This window comes from Talpa occidentalis, unplaced genomic scaffold, assembly GCF_014898055.3.
Source record: "Talpa occidentalis isolate TD23 unplaced genomic scaffold, MPIMG_talOcc4v2.1 talOcc4.5, whole genome shotgun sequence".
In the NCBI taxonomy this organism is placed as follows: domain Eukaryota; kingdom Metazoa; phylum Chordata; class Mammalia; order Eulipotyphla; family Talpidae; genus Talpa; species Talpa occidentalis.
The window spans coordinates 50,997,630-51,016,846 of record NW_023604861.1 but is presented as its reverse complement, the minus strand read 5'-3'; the positions used below and the strand labels follow the sequence as shown (position 1 = coordinate 51,016,846).

Sequence of the window (19,217 nt, the reverse complement as noted above, 5' to 3'; positions counted from 1 at the left end):
CAACACTTTTCCAAAGATCAATTCTAACAAAAAAGAAAACTAAATAGAACATTTTTATCTCTTCTTGAAAATTTAATTCATGGTTTTCAAGTTAGGAAATTATTTCACACACTTGCAGAAACCAGCAAAATAATATAATAGACCTATAAAGTAAAAAGTTAATCATCTTTCTCATTCTACTGCCATTGTTCAGCAACTGTTTTTGATAGATAAGTTTTTATTCACAGTATTTTCTCTCATAGCATTTATATACATATAAACATGCCTCAAATATTTATTGCTGTGTAACAAAAGAGGGAGGAAAAGCATTATTGACTGTCGTCTTTGCAGAGTCTCTCCCAACATTCATTATCTAGAGGTTGACAGCTTTGTTTGTTGTTTGGTCTAGATGAAATGAAATCATACTACATACATTACAATGTATTACAATAAAACTCTTCTAAATATTATAGTCATGGGGCCTCCCCGGTGGTGCAGTGGTTGAGCGCTGGGTTGCGAAGCTGCCCACAGCCTCTGCAGTGCCGGTTTGATCCCCAGCTGCTCCCCAGAGGAGGACCAGAGGAGGGTCCCACATGGCGCGCAGACCTCTCCTGCTGCCCGCTGCTCCCCTCAGCAGTGTACTTCGTCAGTCTGCCTGCTCTGCTCCCTGCTCTGGCTCTGGTGAATTCTCTCACCCTCCCGCGCTTCTGACTGTACCCAGTGCTTGTATAAATAAATAAATAAATCTTTAAAAAAAAAAAAAAAGTAGTTTCTCCCTCTTTTAAAAATAAATAAATAAATAAACATTATAGTCATGGATGATAAATATCTATTTCTAGCTACCTTCTTTTAATTTCTTTATGCATATTCCCTGCACATATATCTATGATTTTAGTAAAATTTTTCCTACTCTTGTTTATCGTGTTTTAGTAATCCCTTTCTCCCTACTTTCCCCCATAGTTACTCTGTCTGCCTCACCCCACATAAGATAACTCATGTTTGTTGTAGAATTGATGTGTTTTTTTCCCCAGACTTTTTTTTTTTTTTTAAAGATTTATTTATGCAAGCACTGGGTACAGTCAGAAGCGCGGGAGGGTGAGAGAATTCACCAGAGCCAGAGCGGGGAGCAGAGCAGGCAGAAGGACCGAAGTACACTGCTGAGGGGAGCAGCGGGCAGCAGGAGAGGTCTGAGCGCCATGTGGGACCCTCCTCTGGTGGCCGGGGAGCAGCTGGGGATCGAACCGGCGACGCAGAGGCTGCAGGCAGCTTCGCAATCCAGTGCTCAACCGCTGCACCACCAGGGAGGCCCTTTTTCCCAGACTTTTTTATGTCATTGTCTGAGTTGCAAAAATGAGGTCTTAATATTGTAGTTATCTTTTTTGTGACTTCTATCCCCATCAGTCAAAAAATTGTTAGTGAAACCTCAACCAAGTCAGCTGATGTAGTTAGGATTCTTCCTTTCTTTCCCTCTTTCCCACCTCTTCCTTTCCTTTCCTTTCCTTCCTTCCTTCCTTCCTTCCTTCCTTCCTTCCTTCCTTCCTTCCTTCCTTCCTTCCTTCCTTCCTTCCTTCCTTCCTTCCTTCCTTCCTTTTCTCTCTTCCTCTTCCTCCTTGATCTCCCATTAATTTATTTATCTTTGTATTCCATTCCTTTAAAATGTTTTCATTAAACTTCTTAATTTGGTATAATTATAGATTCAAATGTAAGAAATAATACAAAAGGACCCATGAACACTTTTTCTAGTTCCCCCCAATAATGACATCTTACCAAACTATGGTATGGTGTTACAAAGATATTGACAATGATAACATCAAGATAGAAATCTAGGGCCTCCTCTGGTGGTGCAGCCGTTGAGTGCTGGGCTGCAAAGCTGCCCGAAGCCTCTGCAGCACCAGTTCAATCCCCGGCCTCTGGTGAGGGTCTCACATGGCGCGCAGACCTCTCCTGTCTGGCCCGCTGCTCCCCTCAGCAGTGTGTTTCGTCAGTCTGCCTGTTCTGTTCCCTGCTCTGGCTCTGGTGGATCCTCTTACCCTCCCACGCTTCTGACTGTACCCAGTGCTTGATAAATAAATAAATAAATCCTTAAAAAAAAAACATAGAAATCTATTACCATAAGGATCACTCATATTTTTTGTATCTCCCTCCACCATCACCCCTCCTTAGCTCTTGATAACTTCTATTTTTTTCTTTTTTTTTTTAATTTTGTCATTTCTAGAATGTTATATAAATGGAATCATATGATAACAACTTTTCAGATTGACTCTTTTCACTCAGCAGAGTTCTCTGGAGGTTCAGCCACAATGTTTGTGTATGAAAGGTTCATTTAATTTTGATGTTGAATAGTATTTCATAATATGGATTTACTAGTTTGCTTAATCATTCACCCATTGAAGATCATCTGAATCATTTCCAGTTTGGATCTATCAAAAATAAAGCTTCTCTAAATATTCACATATAGGTTTTTGTATAAAACCTAAGTTTTCATTTCTTTGGGATAAATGTCCAGGAGGATAATTGCTGGGCTGAATAGTAGTTTCTTTCATATTTCAATTTTTTTTAAAATGTCTTTTGAAAATGAGCATAATATATTGTACTGGGCCTGGAAAATGCCACGTCCTGCAAGGTCTCACATCAAGTGCTGAATGCAGAGACTCTCTGCTTGAGGACTCAAGTATTCTGTGTGGATTTAGTAACTGATGCCTACTCTTTTTAAGAGTACTTGAAAGGAGAAAAATAGAAATTCATTTGTTGAAAGTGTCTAGTTCTCTCTTACTGCAAGCAGATGAATTTAACCATCCGTTAGAGGGGTCCTTTTTTGTAGGAGAAAGCTTTCCTCCAACAAAGAGTGGGGCAAGAGGTCAAGCATTACTGGTGGATACTGCGAATGGAGAGGTCAATGACAAATTCTTCTTTTTTACCAGAAATTAGTGTATTTTGGGGTAGGGCCTAAATGTAATAGCTACAAAAGATTACAGCCTAGGCCTTTAATTGGAAATGTACTTAGCATCCTGACTATAATTCTCTTGGGATGTTATGAGGTCAGGCAAAATGTCCCCATTCCATATGACTTGCATCTTTGCTCACAACAACATTTTAAAGAAGAGAGAGAATAGTACCTGCTCTTCCCATTGTCTTCTGTGACACCAATAAAATGAAGGTGGTAGAATATATTAGAATATTTTCAATAAATCTCTTGAAAACTACCTAACCTGTAATATATCAGAAGCACATTCCTACAATGGAGAGGCACACACAGCTATTGATTTTTATTAAGCTTGCATTAAGCACTTAGCAGAAGACAGCAATAAATTAGTAATCACCTCAATGTTTTTCAAGTTCAACTGAAGCAGTGTATTAGGGGAATTTTGAGATGATCTATCAAATATACACTACATGGTGAAGGACAGAGCAGGGAAAAGTGGAGAAAGAGAACACTAAATGAAGAAAACAGAGAAAATTGAACAATAAAGAGAATGTAGTGGAGACAGAGACGGCTGTGGTTCTAAATGTTGACATTTGTGTATAACAGAAAGAGAAGTTGAAATTCTGATGGTCTTCATTTCTTTGCAAGGTATTTGTACTTCCAATTAAGAATGGTAAATATAAATGACTAAATAGTATTTCTCGGTGGGTGTTAGTACATCTTGACCTGCCATGTTCTGAAATGAATTTGACTCTATTTAGCCAGGCAGGTACCATCCTAATTTCTACTAGCTATGACTGAGCTCTGAACATAAATCCATGAAGAGAAATGTAACTTCTTATGCCAGGCTTTTCTCTGTAAGCAAAAGGGAAAGGCAGTAGGAAAAAAAAATGTGTTTTCCCTCCTCTGCCCCATAAAATCAATAGTTTACAGTACAATTTGTCACTGGGCAAGAACATTATGATGCCTAGTAGGAAGGAGAAAACTTGCAACCCCTTCTCTATCATTTGTAATTTGAGGATCATTTTCTTTATTCTGCCACCCATGACATAGTGGTTAAGAGCACAGACCGGGGCTACAGTGCTTGAGTTTGCACTATGGCTCCATCATACGCCAGCTGGATGACCCTGAGCGAGTTACTTGATGTCTCTGTGTCCTCAGTCTCTTTATCTATAAAATATGGGAACTTATAGCACCTGCCTCTTAGGATAGTTATAGGATGAAATGAGTTAACATTTGTAAAGCCCTTAGAAAAATATCAGGCACATAGTAAGTGATTTATAAATAATACCCTCAAAATGGTTTAGAGGGCCTCTTATTTTTCAGACTCTGTTCTAGGTACTGGAAATACAATGGTGAACAAAATAAAGTCAATACCCCTGACATTTCATTCTATTGGGGAAAATAGGTGATAAAAATAAGAAAATATATGTCAGGGTATTGACTGTTAAAGAATTATCAAGCAAAAGAAGCTTGGGGCTGGCTGCTATAGGTAAAGGATGGTCAGAAGTTCTCTTTGATAAGGTGACATTTGAGCAGCAATTTCAAGGAAAAGAGAAAATTATCCAGAAATCTGATTTGAGGAAACATTCCAAGTAAAGGGAACAACATTGACAGAGGCCTCATGGTGAGTGAGCTTGGCATGTTGGATGAAGAACAAAAACAGCCAGAGAAGAGGGAGTGAAATAACAGAGGAGAGAGGTGAAATGAGCTGGGGTCACGTAAGCATGGTCAGATCATTTATCTCCAAGAAATAGGTTTAATTCCTAAGTTTAAAGACAGCATAATAATCACCATCATTTCAAGGGAGTATGTTGTCATACCATGATATCACAAGATTTTAGTTACTTTAAAATAAAGGAGTAGGTGGAAGTAACCCAAGTGTCCATTAGCAGATGGATAAACAAATGTTCTGTATACATTCAGCTTTAAAAAATGAAGGAGATTATGAAGGGATACATCTTGAGAATATTATGTTAAGTGAAATAAGCAGACACAAAAAAGATAAATACGGTATGATCCTACTCATATGGGATTCCTGAAACAGTTAAATTTATAGAAACAATATAGAATGGTGGTTTCCAGGGACTGTGAGAAAAGAGAAAAAGTTGCTTAATGTACATAGGCTTTTAATATTTGTGGTGATTGGTTGTACAGCAATATGAATATACTTAACTACAAAAACTATACACTTAGACATGGCTAAGAAGGTAGATGTTATATCCAGTTTATCACAATTAGAAATTTAAAAATAAAAAATAGTAATGCAGTAACATAGATTCACCTCCATACCACTAATATCCGGGGTTGAGGCTCTAAACAATGCACCCAGAATCCCTGCTCTTTGAGTTTGTGGGTAGGAGAGGCTGCAGAAAGGGTCAGCCAGTAACCATTCTTACTGGAGGTTGGATTTCTTTTCACTTTGTATTCAACTAATTGATTAAAGTTATTCAACCTTTTCTGGGCCTCCCCGGTGGCACAGCGGTTGAGCGCTGGGTTGCGAAGCTGCCCGCAGCCTCTGCCGCGCCGGTTCAATCCCCGGCTGCTCCCCGGCCACCGGAGGAGGGTCCCACATGGCGCGCAGACCTCTCCTGCCGCCCGCTGCTCCCCTCAGCAGTGTACTTCGGTCCTTCTGTCTGCTCTGCCTCCCGCTCTGGCTCTGGTGAATTCTCTCACCCTCCCGCACTTCTGACTGTACCCAGTGCTTGTACAAATAAATAAATAAATAAATATTAAAAAAAAAAAAAAAGTTATTCAACCTTTTAAATTTATACACAGGGGCCTCCCTGGTGGCGCAGCGGTTGAGCGCTGGGTTGCAAAGCTGCCCACAGCCTCTGCAGCACCGGTTCGATCCCGGCCACTGGATGCGGGTCCCACATGGCGCACAGACCTCTCCTGCCGCCCGCTGCTCCCCTCAGCAGTGTATTTCGTCAGTCTGTCTGTTCCGCTCCCTGCTCTGGCTCTGGTGAATTCTCTTACTCTCCCGTGCTTCTGACTGTACCCAGTACTTGTATAAATAAATAAATGAATCTTTAAAAATAAATAAATAAATAAAAATAAATAAATTTATACACAGATGTGGGTTCTGTAGGAATAGGATGAGTTTAAGGTGCCATTACTGTGATGACTTTCTAACAGTAGATTTCCTCCCATAACTTTTGTCTGCAAGAACTGCCACTTGCCTTGCAGGCAAAGGAGGTAATAGTCCAAGCTACAGAGCCAAGCTCTCCTATGCAGCTCCTCCCTTGAGCACTACTGGAGAAAACAATGATGCTCAACCAAGTTCAGAGATAAAGATACTAAAGCCCCTTGGGGGACAGGAGTCCTCTGCATGCTTTTAACTATACCTGTCCCTGAAAAAGAGCATAGTTTCCATCGGAAATGACACCCTTAACCATGACAATTATGATTAAGCTGTTTCTGGGATTATTGCTGAGGAAATTACTCATAACAAGAAGAAATGACAAAATAAAAGCAAAAGTGCAAGAAGTCCAGGGTGGGGTTCTGCATGCCTCCTTTCTCAGTTGGTGCACTGATCTGAAGGTACTGGAAGCCCCTTCCTCCCCGACATAAGTTACATATAAATACCAAGTGCACAACAGAGTTCTGGGGTTTTTCTGTGGTGGGCAGATAATGACCACATGGCCTAGGCAGAAAAGGAGCGTGGTAGCAGTTCTTCCCAGCAGACTTGAAGGAGGCTTGCATACTGGAAAACATCAGACTGCTCACCTGAGTTAAAATACACAATTTCAAAGACCAGTGGCTTTATACCTTCTTTGTAGCCAGAATGTAAGAAATTATTCCACATGTGTGTTGCTAGAGAATAGTTTAAATTTGACAAAATTATAGGGAGGACCCATATTCTGAGGTAGTGTTTCAAAGAAAAAGATAGTACCACATTGCCTTCCTTTGGCTTAACTGCCATGATTTCCTTCTCATTATATATATATGTATATATATATATACACACACACACACACACACACAAACATACCTATATGTGCACATGCATATATGTGCATATACCTGTATGTATACGTATGCACATGTGTATTGCATATATGTATGCACGTATATACATAATGGTTAGGTTATGTATAAGATATATAAACACACACACATTTGACCCACATTATTCACAATTCAAAATTTGTGAATTCATCTACTTATCTGCTTGTTAAAATTTATTTGCAACCTCAAAGTCTTTACCTGGGGGAGCTTCATTCCTGCACATGCCACAGCAGAGATATGTGTCCCCAGCTGAGTCTGAACCAGGAGATACTCTACCTTTCTTTTTCAGCTCTCATACTGTAAATAAGTGCCCCTTTTGTGGTCAAGTTAGTGCCATATTGTCCGATTTTTGTACTTCTGTTGGTGATTTCACTCTTTAAAACACCCCTCAAGGGTAATGCAGAACTGCTAGCTTATGTTCCTCAGTAAAAGAAGGCCGTGATGTGCCTCACAGAGAAAATAGGTTTGTAAAGTGAGTTCATTCTGATGTGAGTTAGAGTGCTATTAGCCATGAGTTCAAGTTAATGAGTCAACAATAAAGATTAAATAAAGTGTCTTTAAACGGAAAAGCACACATACAAAAGATTATGTATTGATTAGTTGACAAAAATGTCACCAGAGGTCCACAGAAACCTAAGCCAACACTTCCCCTAGGAGCGGTGGCTCAACACTCACCAATCACTGTTAACAGCTACTTTATAAGACATATTTATCATAAATAATGAGAACTGATTATGTTTCAAAAACTCTGAGAAAGATTTATGCTGCTTAAATAGAAAAGTGAGCATATGCATAATACAGTTTTGCTTTTTAAGCAACATATTTTTTTAAGCTCTGTCAAACATGATTCTATGTATTAAATCAGTCCAGAAAGACTTTGTTAGCCTTAAATAGTGTAAGTCTGTTTAGATATGCATTGGTAAACAACAATGTGGAGTAGTGAAGAATAGGGCTTTTTGTTATTAGACTTGGGTTTCCCTTCATATTAACTCTGTGATCTTTATGCCACATGCTAGATGGGAAAGTTCTTAACCTCCTGAAGCTCAGCTTCTCATCTGTATAAATGGGGATAGATAATAGTAGTAGCTGTCTTTTAGGATCTTTTTGAACCTTGGCCAAGATGATGTACATGAAGTAATGAGCACAATTCTCTGTATGTATTAGTGCTTAATATGCATTACCTATTTTTATTATTATTTTCTGAGTGGTGAAATGTAAGAATTGGAAGAAAATTTGACCCTCAAATGTTCATTAAGAGTTTGTGATTGGGATATTTGAGGTAAGAGAGGAAATATGATTGTGGTGAGATCAAAATTAGATGTTCTTTTGAATCCATCCACTATTCATCAACCTAGCTTTATATTTATCATTTGTTTGACAATACTTGTTGTGCACTCAGAGATTGGGAGGCTCTCATATTAATTATCAATATTTGTGTTAATTTTCAAAATATCTTGCGTTAAATCCAGATCAGTGTGTCAACAAATGTGTCACAAGGAGGACCATATGTATTTAGTGCCAGACTATAAAAATGGTAGAGTCTTCAACAGTTCTCAGAACAGAGAGCATGTCTTCTCTGCCCTGTGCATCTCTTAGAGCTCCCAAGACAGTGTTCTGAGCAGTGCGAGCACAGTGAATATTGGCAGGCCTCACTGGGCAGACCATATATGTGAGCAACCATGTGAGGGGAGCAGGGGAAGAATTGATGAGAGGGTGGGGCCACTCACACAGTTGTGCTCCTCCTGGCAGAGCTGAGAGCCTTGCCAGCAGCAAGAATGATCATGTGAAGTGTGGAGAAAAGTAAACTTGCTGAGGCAGTGGTTCACAGCCTACTTACTGTCTCATTCCACCTGAGGGTTATGGTATTGTTCTGATCAGAAACCATGGCTCATATGGATACTAATTATTAAGGAGGAGATAGGATTCTGTGCAGGGTAGTAGTGGTGGTCATAGTGGGGGAGGGGTGTGTTGTCAGAATTCATTTGAGGCAAACACTTCCTGAAAAAGTGGCAGAGGTGCCTCTGACATCCCCCTCTACCCAGCAGGGTGTGACATTTCCTTCTCACATTTCTGTTTGGTGAGAGAAACTTACACAGACCTTATTAGTTCACAAAATGTTCAGTTCTAACTGGGTGCACACATTTGGTGTTTTCCCAGCCCTAGATCTACTTTATTGTTGAGAGTGACTTGTTCTTAGTCATGCCATTAGGTAGCTTAAGGGACATATCTTAGATTCTCTCTCTGGATCACTACCTAGTCCAAGTCACCAACCATGCATTCTAAACATCAGAAGTACTCGTTCCTGTATAAAAAAAAAATCATACCACTTTTGTTCAAAGGCTGATTTCTTCCATTAGTCTCTCCCTCCTTTCTTCCCTCTCTTTCTCATTTTACTTTGATCTTTCTTATTTGTGGAAAAACACATCCTTTTTGGATTCTTTCCTAAAAAACACACACACACACACACACACTTTAAAAGGAAAAGGAAATAACAGTAACAGATAAGCAAAGGTTTGTGTAAGCAGATACCCAGTTCCTTCTTTGTCCTCTTTGGGTTTTCATTGTGTTTTGTTTTTTGTTTTTGTTTTTGTTTTTTGGCCTCTTTGAATCTGTTTTTCAAGCTGTCCTTTGTAGTACTATCATGTCTTCACCTGTTTTCAGGAGCCATTGAATTGGCTTTCCCATTCTTCAGGAACAACATATCTCATTACTACAATAATTCAGCTACACAAAATCAGCAGTTACCAACTTCTGCATGTATTGCTCTTCAATAACACTCATTACTAAACTAATGATGAAAGTTTACCTATAACTCAAGAGGGCTGACAAGAAACACATAATAGAACATTTCTATAAATAGCAAGCACTTAGAATAATAGATGAATTTAAGGGAGCAAGAGGATAACAAATTTTAACCATAATTTATATAGAATATTGAACTTTTTGTAAAATATTTTCATGAGTTCTAAAAATGTAGACTAAGAAAATTTATAATCTATACTAATTTGATTGGAATTTATTGAGGGACAATGACCCTCAATAAATATTCAAGGTGAGTATTTATACAACAATAGTACTCTTTAGTGATGTCATATTGGGGCACAGACTTGAAGTCATGTGTAGGTTCAATCTCTTTTTAGTGACAAAAATTATTGTGAAATGTTTATTTCTGACCTATTACATTTCTTTTTTTTAAATTCCATAAAATATATGAGTTAATGAAAAATGAATCCTCTAAAGTATGAAAATTATAATATAAGCATGGATATTCATGATGAAAAATGTTTTCAGAGTAGTTACTCTCTTGCTTACTTGCCAGGCATTGCCTCAGCTTTTGCCAAAATTGTCCTTAAAACTATTAGTTTGGAAAACCTGTAATTTCTAAACACTCATTCCTAAATCGAAGCACAGGCAAAATTTGCCATTATTATAACATTAGTGTTTTTTCTTTAACTATCACAATACCCAATGTAGCCAACCACCAAATCCTAATTTATGGGAATAAAATTTACAATAATTTTAAAAGTTATCTCAGGAGCTACTTATTAGTGTTTTAAAAGCTGAGATATTTATATTGTGCTCCTCACCCTAATATTATTAGAGCAGAAATACTCATAGTTTAAAGTAAAATACAGAAGATCATTTGTTTCAAATATTTATTTCTACATTTTTCTGCTGTCACTGCTGTCTTAGAGATAGTGATTATAAATACCTTCTGTGTACTAAATGCTGTAGGAAGAGATATACAACTTGATTATGAGGATACTGCCTTTTAGCAATATAATTTATTATTCTCATAACTGAAATTTATTCGGTTTATGAAAACATGAGTTTCTGTCTTCTTATAGAATTTTACTTCATGACTGAAAAGATTTGTTATTTGGTTGTTTCAGTTTGGAATTTTTATTCACAAGTTGAAGAAGCTTTTTGGATGTTTCACAAACATGGGAAAGGTAATAGATGTAAAAGTCAATGGAAGCATGATTCGCAAATATATATATATATATATATATATATATATATATAATTTTTAAAGGAACCAAATTTTTTTTAAGATTTATTTATTTATTTATACAAGAACTGGGGCACAGGCCAAATCCGTGGAAGGGTGAGAAGATTCACCAGAGACAGAGCGGGGAACAGAACAGGCAGACTGTTGAAATACACTGCAGAGGGGAGCAGCGGGAGAGACAGGAGAGGTCAGCTGCACCATGTGGGGTTCTCACCGGCCGGCAGTGATTGAATGGGCGCTGCAGAGGCTGCAGACAGCTTCACAGCGTGGCGCTCAACTGCCTGCGCCACCAGGGGAGGCCCTCAAATATATTAACATGTTGAAAAATTGGCCTTAAACCAACAAGATAAAATTTAATAGAGATGAGTATAAGAACTTAAGAGCCATTAGAGGGACTTGATTGCTATAAAAGATGATAAAATATTGTACTGTGCATGTGTTCTTGTCATCCATGAAATTGTCATCAAGATGAGATTAAACTTGCAAGGGTTTTTCTGACGAAAATGCCAATGAGAAAAACTGGGTAGGGAGCTGGAAAAGTCCCAACTATGATGCATATCTGACTCCAAGTGAAGGAAAGAAAGAAAAAAGTTGGATGAAAGCATCGAAGACTTTCATAAAATCTAATCAAAGTTCAAGGCCACTGGGGTGTAACTTTAGCCAAAGTCGGCCTTCTGGAAGAGTCCTGTGTCCCTCAGGATCAGGCTACTTTTGTAAACTTGCTACAATCAGTGACTGACTAGAACCAGCTCATGGGATGCATGGCCTTTGCACAAATGAAGCAATGCATTTCAGAGTGTCACAGCTGGGGCATGTGTCAGTTAAGCTCCCTGTAGTGGAGGTCTGCAAGGCTATTCTCAAGGCAACTGCTTGTGTAATTTGGCTTTTCAAAATTACATCCAAGTTTTGCAAAGAAAATAGCTAAAATATTTTTATAAACCTAAGATCCTAATAATGTAAACCTATTCCCAGATTTTAAAATAGTTATTGCTCACAGAAAAGATTTTTAAGAATAAATAATGGGTAAAGAATAAAGAACTAGTGGTGGAATAAATTCTGTGCATTGATGTATATGTGTCCATGTGTGCACACATGTCATTATGGAGTAATGTGTTTTTACATATCCCTTGTAATTCAAGCATCTACAGCCATTATTCTCTTTTTGATGCTTACTCTGTGCACTTTTGCTAGTGCACAGAGTTTGTCTCTGTCATTTTGATATGCCACATAATTTTTAACTTGTTATCTTATTGTTTTAAATCAGCTTTATTGAAATGTTATTTACTTATACTGAAACATATCCATTTCTTTTATTTCTTTTCAATTTGTATCATTGTTATTGAGGCAACATTGGTTTACAGCATCGTATATGATTTAGGGCTATAGGTTCACACTTCCTCAGCTCTACATTACCGTACCATGCCCCCCACCAAAGCACCCAGAATCCTCCACATTTCATCCTCCACCCATCCCCACCACCTTCCCCATCCAGTAGTCTCAATTCTGCAGTCATATTTCTAGAACTTGTTTTGGTTTAATCTTATCTATTATTTATTTGTTTATTCCTTTATATTCCACATATGAGTGAAATAATGCAATATTCATTTTTTTCCTGACTTATTTTGCTTAGTATAATCCCCTTCAGTTTCATCTATATTGTTGAAAATAACAAGATTTCATCTTATTTTATAACTTAATAGTATTCTATTGTGTATATATGCCATATCTTCCTAATCCACCCATCTGTCCTTAGGTACTTGGGTTGATCCCACATCTGGCTATTGTAAATAGTGCTCCAATGAGCAGGAAAGTGAATATATCCCTTCAAATTAATGTTTTTCAATTATATGCTGAGAAGGTGAATTGTTGGATCATATGGCAGATCTATTTTTAACATTTTTAGACACCTCCACACTGTTTTCCATAGAGACTGAATGAGTATATATTTCCACCAACAATGCACAAGAGTTCATTTTCTCCGCACCCTCACCATCACTCTTTGTTTCTGCTCTTTTTGATATGGGTCATTCCCATAGGTATCTCATTGCAGTTTGATGGTATTTCACTGAAATTTTGATTTGTGAAATATATCCATTTTAAGAAAATGCCTTGATGAACTTGAATAAATGTATCTCTATGTAACTGTCATCACATTCAAGAATAACAATCCAAAAAGTTGCTTTGTGCCTCTTTGCAGTCATTGGCTCCCAAATCACAGCCCCTATCAGTGATATGTTTTCTTCCATAATAAGTTTCTTTTATCTTCCTTACATTTTATATATATATAAGTGAGTTCACATAGAATGTTCTGTTTTGTTAGTTCTGAATTTTTATTTTCATTTACACATAATGCTCTGGAGATTCAATCATGGTTTTAATCTATCAATTCTTCCTTCTTATTTCTTGAAAAGCATTTCTTTCTTCGGATATACCACTGCATGTTTATCCATTTGTCTTTAAATGGACTTTTGAGTTTCAAGTTTGGAACTATTATGAATAAATCTGCTATAAACATTCATTCATATAAAAATCTTTGCAAGGACATATGTTTTTGTTTCTCTTGGGTAAGCACCAAGGAGTGGAACTTCTGAATTTTATGGTGAATGTATAAAAAAGCAACCAGACTGCTTTCTAGAGTGCTTTGCCATTTTACATCCTCTCTAACAACGTATGAGAATTTCAGTTGCTTCTCTGACCATCTTTTCATATGTTTAGTGATATTTGTATATCTGCTTATGTGAAGTTATTCAAATCTTTTTTTTGCATTTTAAACTGAATTTTTATCTTTTTAATTAAGTTGTGTTTTTCTTTATTTATTATGGATAAACATTTTCAGATATATGTACTAAGAATACTTATTCTACTCTAAGCTTTAATGTTTTAGTTTTCTTAAAAAGGTGTTTCAAAGAGTAGAAATATTTACTTTTGATGACAAATCCAATTAACTTTCTTACACTTCATGTTTTTGAGTCCTAAAATGCTTTCCTACCCTTGTGTTATCTTCAAAGTTCTATAGTTTTTGCTGTTATTTTATACATTTTGTAAATGCTGTGAAGTAATGTGAAGGTTACTCTTTTTGCCATACAGATGTCCAATTGTTCCAGAATGAATATTACTACTGTTACAATAGGACAGACCTAAGGCTGATTGCAAAATTGACAAGGAACATCCCCTCCTCCTCAAAGAGATTTAACAGTAATCAGAGCAGTTGTGTTTGAGTCCAGTTTCTGGTACTCACCCTGTAATCACTTCACAATTCTTCCCCTCTAAAGACAATAGAAGGGACAGGCATTTACTGCCCAGTTGACCATACAGAATGGTCAGCATGTTTGCTACTAATTCCTATGTCTTCTCTCAAAGTACTTTATTTGGCCCATGAGGCCATCATCCTTCGTGTTTAGAAAGTGTTATCTTTATCAGCATTCCATCTTTATCACCAAAACTGTCCAAACGAAGGAACTGCTGTCTCACCCAGTTTGCAAGCTGACAAGTTAGCCTGACACAATTTTAAGACTATTGGCAGAAAACGTGATTTTTCAGTCAGAGACAAAGAAGTTTATTACTCATGACAGGAACAGAAGTGGGAGTGTCAGTATTTGCACTGTCTTCTTGAACCCCAATTCCCATCAAGCTTTTCTGCACATGAGGTCTGCACATCCAGTGTGGTATTGGAAAAGAAAACTTAGCTAGGGAAACTGAATCTTTGATAATGGGCACTATGATTGTCCTTTGCTCCTGAGGGATGTACTAGCTCTGTCTCCAAAAATTCTTGATTGTTTGTTATATACATCTGTTTAAAAAAAAAAAAAAGATCATAATAAATGTAGCCAGTATTTGTGGTTGCAAGATTTCTGCCAAAGTGAGAGAGCAGTAGAACATTATCACTTAATACTTGTAGCCCCCTGATTGTTCTTTCCTGGCCTCAGGGAGGTTCCTCCTGTGCATCCCAGACTTTAGAAGACCCTCTGCAGATTTCTGTAGCTTTTTGCCTGCAGAACTCCCTTCTCTCTGATTGTCTGTTTTGTAAATTTCTGTCATTTCACCTTCCCTAAAATGGGAGTTCTTTTAAAAATAATTTAAATAAATTTTTTATTGATTTCTGTTGGTTTATAATACTGCATTTTGAGAGTATAGCTTTACACCTTGATGTGTGTGTCTTTCACACCACACCCACCACCAAATTTCTAGTTCACCACCAACACCATCAAATTGACCTTATATACCCATTCCCCCATCTCCCTTCTCCTATGTAACCACCATATTTTTTTCGGAGTCTAATTATTATTGCTGTTGTGTTTTGTTGGTTTATTTGCCTTGTTTATTTATATCCCACATATGACTGAAACCATCCTGTATCTGTTTTTCACTTTCTGACTCATTTCACTTAGAATAATCCCCTCAAATTCCATCCATGTTGTCGCAAAGGGCAAGACCTCATCTTTCTGTATAACTGAGTGGTATTTCATTATGTACGTATAGCGCAACGTCTTTTTTACCAGCCATCTGTCAATAGTCATTTAGATTGTTTCCATCTATAGGCTATTATGATTAGTGCTGCTATGAACATAGGGTGCTTATACCTTTCTGAATAAGCGTTTTCATAATCTTCGGATTAATACTTTGGAATGGAATTCCTAGAACAGACTTTTTATTTTAAACTTTTATTTAAAATTTTTAAGATATTTCTTTACTGTTTTCCATAGAGGCTGTACCAATTTACATTCAAAATGGTTATTCTTATCTCTATCTTTTTTATTTAATGTAACCCTGTGCTTTTTTGGTGCCTCCCCACTCCCCACCACCATGTCTCAATTCAGTAAGTGCTTCCTGGCAGAAAGCGGTTGTTGATTATTGGCTCAGCTTATATTTCTCTTTTCTCCAAGATCACAGTTCTAAGCTCTCTCCTTATAATCTCTGAAGCAATTATTTTACAATTTTTGTCCAGTTTTACATAGTTTACAATAAAAACACAAATCTATTACCAGTTTGCTCAGCATAGTAGAAGGACATGTCCCTTTTTTAAATTTATTTTTCAACAGTTCTGTGTGATCATTAAAAATAATTAGGGTCGGGCCTCCCCGGTGGCGCAGCGGTTGAGCGCGGGGTTGCGAAGCTGCCAGCAGCCTCCGCAGTGCCGGTTTGATCCCCGGCTGCTCCCCGGCCACCAGAGGAGGGTCCCACATGGCCACCAGAGGAGGGTCCCACATGGCGTGCAGAACTCTCCGGCCACCTGCTGCTCCCTCAGCAGTGTACTTCACTCCTTCTGCCTGCTCTGCTCCCAGCTCTGGCTCTGGTGAATTCTCTCACCCTCCAGCGCTTCTGACTGTACCCAGCGCTTGTATAAATAAGTAAATAATAAATAAATCTTAAAAAAAAATAAAAATAATTAGGGTTTAAGTGGCATATACATAAAATGAAAATTAATTTTCCCTAAAGTGGATCAGAATAATACTTATACTGAAGCAGTCAATGCTTCCTCTTTAGTGTGTTCTGTTCTGATGCAGCAGTGTAGTCTTATGGTGCCTTTCAGAGCCACTAACAGGGTCAGGCTGTCTGCACTGAGGCTGGTCAGGGGAATGAGGAGTCATGAGGCCAAGGCATGAGAGGGCCCAGGAGGCTGCTCCCTCCCCATTCTTTGAAAAGGCAATTCATTCAACCCTTTGGGAAAATGTCAGATTGACCCCTTTGATGATGCTCTTATGTTTTTCATAGTACAGGTTTTAGGCCTGAACAGAAGTGTCTCTTTCTTTCTTATGAAGTCAGAACCTCCAGTCTCACAGTCATCAAGATGAGTGATGGCTCACTCCTTTTGTTATTGTACCAGATCCTTATCCAGAGGTAGATACAAGGGTTCACAACCCATAAGGCACAGGTTAATGTGAAGTTTGATCAGGTGAAAAGTGATTTCCAGCATATCCTCACTTGTTTTGACAGTTACCGCAGGACTAAATTAAATTAATAGTATGGAAAAAATTGAGGGAAGAAGAGTCTGTCCCTCATTTTACCAAATATTTATCTAAAACTAAACAAACACCAGCACAGGGAAGGTGTCCTTGATCTTTACTAATCTTTTCTCATCTTTCATGTTTCATCCATGTTCCCATCTTTTTCCTATATGATAATTGTATATTAATTCAATTCTTTCATTTTATAATATTATAAAACCAATTAATAGCATTTTAAGTATATTGATCAGGAATGGATTTAAGCTGCTTTACAAATTTTTTTTCATTTATTCAATAGATGACTGAATTTTTAAGGTCAGGCTAATAATCCATTTACCAGTACATATTTAACAAACCATTAATTTGTCTTTTTTAGTATAATTTTTTATGTCAAAAATATAGTAGGTATTTTTAAGGTCATTCTTTTTTGAATTATGAGGTATTATCATTTGACAATTAGGGCGCAATTAAATACTACTAGGGGAAATTTCAGAAGTTGTTTTTCAACCTCTAACCCAAGTCACTCTCCTCACGGCTCCATAGTTATTTTGTTGAAAAATAAAACTAAGTCATCATGTCACTCTACAGCTGAAGACTTCTGGTATCTCCCTGTGCCCTAATGGATAATATAAAACATTTTAGGGTTATACAAGGCCCATTGTGATTTGAAACTTGTTTTGAATTTTAACACCATTTTCTGTTATTGTCTCACCTTATTATTTTACCTCTCTGAAGTCCCCTGACCCCATAGCCGTGTGTCAAAAGACCTTTTCAATATTCCCTGCCTTTGCTCAGGCCATTTCATCTGTCAAAAAAGCCCTCTTTGAACAACTGACTGTTCTGGCAGAACTGTTTGCTCACTCTTCTTCATCTCATGCCCACCTCTTTGCAGGTGAAATGTGCCAGTAAATATTTCACTGGAAACTCCTATGCTTTACCCATGAAGGATCCACAAGTCAAGCTAAGATAATTCTCTAATCTTGAAGTCTCAATTTTCTATCCTCTTTTTTAAAAAGATTTATTTATTTATGAATACAAGAATTGGGTGTAGACCAGAGGTGTGTGTGTGGGTTGGGGGGTGGTGGGTTGAGACAGAGTGGGGAGCAGAATAGGCAGATCTACTGAACTGCTGAGGGGAGCAGCAGGGAAGCTAGGAGGGCTCTGTGGGTCAGCTCCCTGGCCAGGGATTGAACTCGTGCTTCAGTGGCTGGCAATAGCTTGATAGTACTGTCTTTAACCCCTGTGCCAGCAGGGAGGTCCATCTATCTTCTTGATCAACAATAAATTCCAGCTTTTTCAGGTCTCCCCTGGTGGCGCAGTGGTTGAGCGCTGGACTGCGAAGCTGCAAGCAGCCTCAGCAGAACCGGTTCGATCCCTGGCCGCCAGGCGAGGGCCCCACATGGCGCACAGACCTCTCCTGCTGCTCGCAGCTCCCCTCAGCAGCATACTTCGTCACTCTGCCTGCTCTGCTCTCCGCTCTGGCTCTGGTGAATTCTCTCACCCTCCCGCGCTTCTGACTGTACCCAGTGCTTGTATAAATAAATAAATAAATCTTTAAAAAAAAAATTCCAGCTTTTTCAATTGTTTCCACCATAAGTATCCCTAAAAATCTCCTGGAGTGATTACATATGTAACTTGAAAGACCCCACCAGACAAAGGCTAAAAATGAAGACACCGACTAACTCTGTACTCTTTAATAGTGCTACTCAATACAATGATGGAAATTTGTTAGCAATATTCAATATGATAACCACATATGGCCATTGAGTATTTGACATGTGGCTAGTGTGATGAAGGCATTGGGTTTTTTTTTTTTTTTATTATTTTTTTAAAGATTTATTTATTTATTTATACAAGCACTGGGTGCAGTCAGAAGCACAGGAGGGTGAGAGAATTCACCAGAGCCAGAGTAGGGAGCAGAACAGGCAGACTGATGAAGTACACTGCTGAGGGGTGCAGCGGGTGGCAGGATAGGTCTGCACGCCATGTGGGACCCTCACCTGGCAGCCAGGGATAGAACCGGAGCTGCAGAGGCTGCAGGCAGCTTCGTAACCCAGCGCTCAACTGCTGCACCACTGGGGAGGCCCGGCATTGGGTTTTTTTAATTGTATTTTAATTAAGTTAAATATAATTAAAATCACGGCACATGACTATTGGCTGCCATGTTAAACTGTGCAGTTTTGGGATCCTCATACACTTTCAAATGAGGACTATTAGTCTAGGAACTAGGCATTTGACAGTGAAACTAAAGATAAAAAATAAAGTAGGCACCTGATTATAAAAATGAAGGCACTACTAAGATTGTATGATTGCCCAAATTATTTTTTTCTACAGGAATTAATTTTAT

The 19,217-nt window shown here is 38.1% G+C and overlaps 1 protein-coding gene across 6 annotated transcripts in view; it reads left to right on the top strand.

Annotated features, from left to right (window-relative positions):
• The window catches only part of STARD13 (StAR related lipid transfer domain containing 13), a 367,001-nt gene that overhangs the window by 87,673 nt on the left and 260,111 nt on the right, over window positions 1–19,217 (top strand). Inside the window, exon 1 of one of the 6 annotated variants that reach the window (XM_054701411.1) lies at window positions 10,841–10,866. The exons of the other annotated variants lie outside the window; for them this stretch is intronic. The gene's annotated coding sequence lies outside the window, so the exon portion shown is untranslated. Of the gene's footprint in view, window positions 1–10,840; window positions 10,867–19,217 lie in introns of those variants that run through there. 6 annotated transcript variants of the gene reach the window in all.